Genomic DNA, 8,246 nt, shown 5'->3' on the forward strand with positions numbered 1-8,246 from the left:
AGTTCTAAGCAGTTAGAGGTAACGGACACGCACGCGCACCTGCATCTCTCGCGGGGTCTGCAGCCGCCAACGTCCTACAGGCTATGGGTGTAATGATTCCCCAAAAGGAATATTTGCACCCATGGGATATTCGCACCCATGCCTGTGTCGGCTCAACAGAGTGGTGTGTGGCCCTGTCCAGCTCTCTGCACGGGCGCGTCTCCCCCAGGCTGTGGGCACTGCCGCACACCTACGCCAGGTCGTTTCCGGATCTGGATGCTGAGCGCCAGGGAGGTAAAGGACTCCTGGGACGAATCTAACTGCTGCTTGGGGCCAGAGCGATAGTGCAGCGGGGTAGGGTGATTGCCTTGCACGTGGCCAACCTGGGTTCCATCACAGTCATTCCTGATGGTACCCTGAGTACCGCCAGAGTAATTCCTGAGTGCGAAGGAATTACTGAGCATAGCCAGTGTGGCTGAAAACCAAACCAAAACAAACCTCTGCTGCCTTGTGAGCCAGTTTGGAGTGATGCAAAAGCCAGCCAAAAGTTGTTCCTAATTTGAAATCCTTATTCCTAGAGCAAGAAGTGTCTCAGGTCACAGCAGTACATGGGGAAAATGTACTAGTGCTAACACATCTCCTCAGAGCTTCACTTTTCTTTTCCTAAAAGAATTAGAAACCAAGATCTGTGTTTCAGCACTTTTCAGTAAATGAAACAGTTTTGTTGACGAAGAGTAATGAAATCATCATTACCTGAATGCCCAATTATGGTGCAGTTGGTACCTAAGTTGGCAGGAGATGTAAGAGTTAAGCAAACATAAAAATATTAAATCTGGGGACCGGAGTGATTGGACAGCAGGTAGGGTGTTGCCTCGAGTGCTGCTGTCTCAGGTTCAATCCCTGGCATCCCACACAGTCCCTCAAGCACTGCCAGGAGTGATTCCTGAATGCAGAGCCAGGAGTAACCCCTGAGCATCACTGGGTGTGATCCAAAAAGGTCAGATTTAGTTGAGCAAATTAAATTGACAATGGAAATACACTTTTGGTGTATTTTTTTAGTTTGTAAAGTGTTTGCTCTTTTTCCAGGATACTGTTTGACACAGATACTTGTTTTTCAGAGAGCAATGGTGCTTCAGTCCTTGCTTCACACAAGCACATGAGTGAGATGCTGCAATCCCAGGCCTCTGACAGTTCAAGCACCTTAGTTTCAAAGAGAGCACTAGAAAGGCTAGTGGGTAGAGACAAGGATTTTGTGTTGTTTATTTGGGGAAGCAATCTGCTGGATTAGAGGGGAGCACATCGACCCCATCAAACAAGAAGAACCCATAGTGTTGGGCGGTTCTGGTACCGGGACAATGCTACTTCTGGTTCCTTTACCCCACCAGGACTTTGTCAGGGGAGGATATGTCTGCTATCAAAAGGGCGAGCAAAGAGCAATTGGAAAGAGTCTTGAGAAACCTCAGCGAGGAGGAAGATGCTGTATGGGCACAGAGAAGACTGCAGTTTGATCCTCTCCTGGGAGTAGCCAGTCACGGAAGCTTTTACTGCTTCCCCTTCAGGACACAGAAAAGGGTGAGGGTGAAGCGTCAGCATCCGTCATTTTCCTTCTGAGCCTCTTTAGGAGTTTACGGTGCCTGTGTACTGGGGGAAGTAAAGTTCAGTGTGGGTGTGTTTGCAAATGACGTACAGGCGTAGTATTCATGCGATATGGTTTTCATCCTGTGTTCCATGTAGTTCCATGTAGTTCCATGTAGTTTCCATGTAAATACAGTATTCATGCGATATGGTTTTCATCCTGTGTTCCATGTAGCATCACCCCTAAGGACATACATGTTGCCATCAGTAACTATAGACCAATCTTTATTTTTATGGAGTTATTGGTTTTTTAGTCTTATATATTTTGGATATCAATTTCTTCATCAAAAGCATAGGTTACAAATGTTTTTTTCCCTCTCAATAAGATATCTTTTAATTTTAGCCTTTTTCTCTTTTTTTTGCCATACAAAAGCTTTTTAGTTTGGTGTGGTCCCATTTGTTTATTTCTGCTCTTGATTTCTTTGTCCAGTGGAATCACTAATAACACTTCTGAAGTCCCTATCCAAAATAGTTTTATATGTTTTCTTCAGTGTGTTTTGTAGATGCTGGTCTAATCTTGAGATCTTCACTCCAAGATGATTTTTTTTTGGTGGAAGCTGGTGGAACTGAGAGCTGGGCGTTTGAGCAACAGGAGTAAAGCTTCAGGTCTCACCAAATATTTGGTAAAATTCATCATCGAAGCTACCTTTTATTGGGCTTCACTTTGCTGGGAGATTTTTCATGACTGACTGATTAAACTTAGAAGTAATGGATCTTTTAAAAACCTTTTTTCACCCATAATCTATTTTTCAATATCTGTTGGTGTAGAGTTGTTCTCAGTAGCCTGATTTTCCTTTGCATTTCCGTTACTGATTTAAATGTCTCCTCTTTTCACTTAAAGTTTGTCATTTCAGCAGATCTGAGTGTTGGGGTAAAATCCCAAATAATAATGGTGGGTCTGGTGTCAAAATGTTGAATGTGACCAAAGTAGAGAGAGAGTTAATGTGGAAATCATCTGCCCCACAGGTAAGGGGAGGGTGTGGTATGGGGGTATACTGGGGTATTTGGTGGTGGAGAATGGGCACTGGTGAGGGTATGGGTGTTTCATTTTGTGACCGAGTCTTAAACCCAAAAGCTTTGTGACTGCTCTCACAGTGATTCAATGGATAACAATGTAAATAATAAAAAAAAGAAAAAGTAAGGTGGAGTTCATGCCCAATTCAGTCAGCTGATCAGTGGCTGGGTAAATAGTAGTACTCCTACATGAAAAAGAAGGGGAAAAAAAGTTTGTCATTTAAGGTCATTTCTCTTTTCCCCATGGAACGATAGCACAGTGGTAGGGTGTTTGGCTTGCGTGCAGCCAGCCCGGCTGATTTGGGTTTGATTCCTCCACCCCTCTCAGAGAGCCCAGCAACCTCCTGAGAGTATCTTGCCTGCACAGCAAAGCCTGGCAAGCTCCCTGTGATGTATTCAATATGCCAAACACAGTACGAACAAGTCTCAAAATGGAGATGTTACTGGGCCCGCTCAAGCAAATCGACAAACAACGGGAGGGCAGTGGAAAGACAGTGTCTCTTTTACCCCTAGTTAATTTTGTTTATCTTTCCAGAAACAATGTTTGGGTTGGTCAGTCTTTTCCCTTTTATTTGAAAATTTTGTTGCTTGCTAATGTGGACCTTTATTTTTGTATTTTCTTTTTTTAAAATGTTATTTTAATTGATTTAACTCTGCCGTATTGGGGGCTCTTTCAGGGTCAGGGGAATGAGAACCATTGTATTTATGTTTTTGGCATATCAAATATGCCATGGATAGCTTGCCAGGCTCTGCCATGTGGGCAGGATACTCTGGGTAGCTTGCCGGGGTCTGTGAGAGGGATAGAGGCTTTTAGGGCGGCCTCTAATCACACTTGCAGGTGTTCCCATTGTTCAAACCATGTTTGAACCCCATCAAATATGGTGCAGTAATCTTGGAAGATGGGTATTAAGTGTCTTATGATGTGAGGTCCAGAAAGTGGCCTGGAGCATGACGGTAGCTGGGTAGTGGAGGTAGTGGGGGTTGAGACTGAAACGATCATCGAATCCCTAGCCAAACAGGGCGTTCGATCCTCCATGAGCTGTATTATGGATTTACTACCAGTATCTCACCATTCTACAAGGAAGTGATCATCGATATCAAGAGAGGGGTTCTGCAGGGTGATACCATTTCTTCGAAACTCTTCAGTGCCACCCTTGAGAACTTCATGCGAGGAACTGAAATGGGAAGGAATGGGAGTAAGGATAGACATTCGGCAACTACACCACCTCTGCTTCGCTGATGACATTGTTCTAATAACACCAAGCATTAGCTAAGCGGCACAAATGCTGGCTGACTTTGACCATGAGTGTGGAAAGTTTGGACAGCAGCTGAATCTCACAAAGACAATGTTTGTGAGAAATGGACTCGTTCCTGACATTCCATTCACTCTCAAGGGAACTCACATCTCCGAATACAGCAGTTATGTGTACCTAGGTCAAGAAGTCAACATGACGAATGACCAGGCATCTGAGTTGCGCAGGAGGAAGAGAGTGGCTAGGAACACCTTCAAGAGCATTGAAGAAATAGCTAAGAGAATGAAGAACCTCCAGCTCTGGCACATCTCTTCGATTCCACCATTCTTCCTGCATTAACATATGCCTCAGAGACCGGGGCCCTACAAAAACAGGATGAGAACATTATTCAGGTCTCCCAAAGAGGAATCAAAAGAGCTATGCTTGGAGTATCACGCGTCACTCAAATGAGAGAAAGAATCCAGAGTTCCAGCCTCCATCGACGATCAAGATTCAGGGACGCTGTCTCGTTTGACAAAGCATCGAAAATCAGATGGGCTGGACACATAATGTGATTTGGAGATGACCGCTGGACTAGAGCCATTACCAGTTGGATTCCACGGAATGTTAAAAGATCGCATGGCTGCCACCTATGAGATAGTCAGACTTCTTCATCAAGACCCTAAATGATCAGTTGGAGGCTCTTCATTTTCCTGGAGCAAGCAGACGCCATTGGCCTATACATGACAGGGACAAATGGAGACATTATTAGCGCCTGCTTGAGCAAATCGATGAGTAACAGGCTGTCAAGTGATCAAGTGATTTTAATTTATTAAAGTTCTTTACAATAGTGTTAACGAGTTTTTGGATGAGCATAATTTTAACACCACCTTTAACATTTTAACATCATCACCTCCCTCCCCCTCCATCCCACCAACTCAATGTCTGGATCAGTTCTCCCATTGTGTTGCCTTTGGCCTTTTGTTGCTACCTTGCTGTGTATCTTTCAGGCCTACATATGAGAGAGATCACTCTGTATCTGTCCCTTCCTTCTGTCTGACTTCACTCAGTATGACATACTCCAATGTGAACTTCTTTTTGTAGGATGACATTGCCTTGTCCTTTCTCCCTTTCTCCACAAGGAGCTTAGGTTTATCTGGTTACACCCATCACAGTGCTCCCATCCCAGTGCTCCTGAGGCATTTCCATTCCATTGTGTTTATCTGTAAATTTTTCCCTATGCTCTCCTCCCCAACCAGTTAATCAGTTTTCCCCCTAATCAGACTCTGTTAACTTGTAAGGTTAGATTCCTCAGCAATCTATAATTTTATATGTATGCGTGAAATATTGCCCTTTTTGTATGGATACAGGAAGACTGTAAACATTATGCTTTGTAACTTAGGATTTAGTTGGCTTTGAATATTATTCACTCCCGGGCATCTGCTTTCTCGACTTAAGCCTCAGTTGCCCTTAGTTCCTCACACCCCAAAAGCAGGGTCCCGACGAGGAACTCAATGACCCCAGGGCAAGAGGTAAGCTACCCTGGCATCGAAATGGGCCAGGCCAAAGTGCCACGATTCTTAACTGTAAGTTAAGAGTTTGATAATAGACAAATGCTGTCATGATCCAAAAGTAATGACGAGCCTAGGAACCTGCTAGGAATGGGAAAGACTAATGGGCCTGAGCATTGTAGTCTGAGATTGAGATGGCCCTAAGAGAGCAATTCTGTAAGTTTAAGATATTTCTTACTGTATCCATACACTCTAGGGTGGGTCGTCCTGCTGAGAGAGGATCTGTCCTAGGAGCAGCTTTCCCTGAGGGAAAGAATTCTACCCCTATTGATTGTGACCGCACCTATGTGTAATTGTTACCCCAACCCCTCATGCTTTGGGATTTAACTAGACTGTAAGAGTGGGCTGGGGGATCAGAAGGAGCAGAAAGGAGATCAGCATCAGAATCCAGACTCCAGAAAAGGAGGATGAAGGGGGACGGAGAAGGAGAATGAAGTGGCATGGGGAAGGAAGAAGCAGAGGCAGAGGCGGAGAAGAGAGACTGGGGGCAGAGGCGGAGGAGAGAGACTGGTGTGCATGGAGAGAGGATTGGAATAAACTGTGACTAAGACCAACCAGCCTGGCCCTCGTTTCCTTCCCTTGCCTGCCCATCGGCATCGACCTCCCCAGGGTGGGGGAAGCTGTGTGAGACTACCGAACGTGGGTGGCGGGGAGATATAGAGCCACCGCCGCTGTGCTGTGCCCCTTTTTTGAGTTTACACACTTTTTTTGGCGGGGGGGGCAAAAATGTTTGTAATTGTAAATATTTGTAGCAACAAGTCTCAAAATGGAGACGTTACTGGGCCTGCTTGAGCAAATCGAACTACGGGAGGACAGTGACAGTGACAGTTCATCATCATACAATGAACATATATATGATGGAGACTTCATACATTAGTTAGTCCAGCAGTACTGAGGACTAACTACTAGCTCTGTGCGCAGGGATTTCTCTTGAAAGATCGGAGGACTATATGTGGTGCCAGGAATTCAAATCCAGGTTTTTGCAAGTAAAACAAACAAGCACCTTACCCACTGTACTATCTTTCCTGCCCCATATAAACTTTCTCACTGTACAGCATCTCAGTGTTCTGTTTCCATTTTCATTTGTCTCTATATATTTTCCTAACTTCTACTTCACCTTTTTGTTCCATTATCTGTTCTGAAGAGTGGTTTCATTTACATGTGTATGTGAACTTCCAATTTTTATTTTCTTGCTTATGTATACTTTTTGCCACTGTGTTAAGATGAGATACTTGACGTAATTTTGATCTTCTTGAAATTTCTAAGAATCCTTTGTGGTCTGATATGTGGTCAGTCTTGGGAAGTATTTCAAATGCACTTGAGAAGATTGTGATGCATAGAATGCCATATATATATATATCATTATATATGTGTGTGCATGTATGTGTACTATATCAGTTTACACGTGTATTTTTGTCCTTTAGTGTTTTAAATCGGGCTGGAGCAATAGCACAGCGGTAGGGTATTTGCCTGCGTGCAGCTGGCCCAGCCGAGCCAGTTTCGATTCCTCTACCCCTCTCAGAGAGCCTGGAAGCTACTGAGAGTATCTCGCCCTCACGGCAAAGCCTGGAAAGCTACCTGTGATGTATTCAATGTGCCAAACAGAGTAACAAGTCTCACGATGGAGACGTTACTGGGCCTGCACGATCAAACCAAAGAACAACGGGAGCACAGTGCTACAATGTTTTAAATCTATTTTATGATTCTCTGATCATTGTTGGAGCTCTTAACTATTAATATGTTTAGTTTTCCTCTATAAGTGCTTTGATGATTAACATATAAAAATATACAATTGCAAAAATAAAAATTTCCAAATAGGGGCTGTAGCAATAGCACAGCGGGTCGGGCGTTGGCCTTGCATATGGCTGATCCATGTTCGATTCCCAGCATCCCATATGGTCCCCTGAGCACCACCAGGAGTAATTCCTGAGTGCAGAGCCAGGAATAACCCCTGAGCATAGCAGGGTGTGACCCAAAAAGACAAAAATTCCAAATATTTCTATTTATGTAATTACTATCCCCTTTATGTATAATGATTTCCTTGTTCTAATTTTAGCGTTTTAAAATTGTTTCATATAATTTAATGTTAGCTATTTGTGGGATTTGCTTGTTTGAATAAAACATCTTTTCCCTCATTTACCCTCATTTTGTGTGTGTGTGTCTTAAGGGTAAAGTGTCTGTTTCCTTCTCCTGTTCAGGGAAACCTTTCCATCCTTTTTTCCACCAAGTACTTTCATAGTTATTTTTCTTTGCCCCGGAGGTCCCTACTGTGTAAATGTGGGGCCCTTATGTGTTCCCAAATATCATACAAACTACATATATTTATATTGATGCATATATATGTGGAAACATAAATTTAAATTAGAGCAGTTAAAGTCATATGTTTACAATAGTGTTAAGTTACCACATATCACCACCCAATATATTTTTAACTACCTTTGGTGCCTTATTTCGGTGGTTTCCTTTGACACTTTCTTTAGAAATCACCTATTCATTCCTTTTACCTATCCATTCTTTTTGTCTGCTGTTAAACCCTCTGTTGTTTAGTTATTCTTCATCAGCATTGATCTATGATTGACACTTTATTATTTTTGTACCTGCATTGATGTTCTTCCTATATTCATTTTTGTCCTTTTTTGACAGATACTATCTGGGCATTTGAAATTTTTATTGATATTTTATGAATAAATTTTATGAATATTGATCATTTCTGTTCACTTTTTGATGTTTTATCTCAATCTTTCTTTTGGGATATATATATCTCCTCATTTTGCTTAAAACTATTTGTTTCTATTTATCAGACTAAACTTATATT

Source organism: Sorex fumeus, unplaced genomic scaffold, assembly GCF_029834395.1.
Source record: "Sorex fumeus unplaced genomic scaffold, SorFum_2.1 ptg000063l, whole genome shotgun sequence".
Lineage (NCBI taxonomy): Eukaryota > Metazoa > Chordata > Mammalia > Eulipotyphla > Soricidae > Sorex > Sorex fumeus.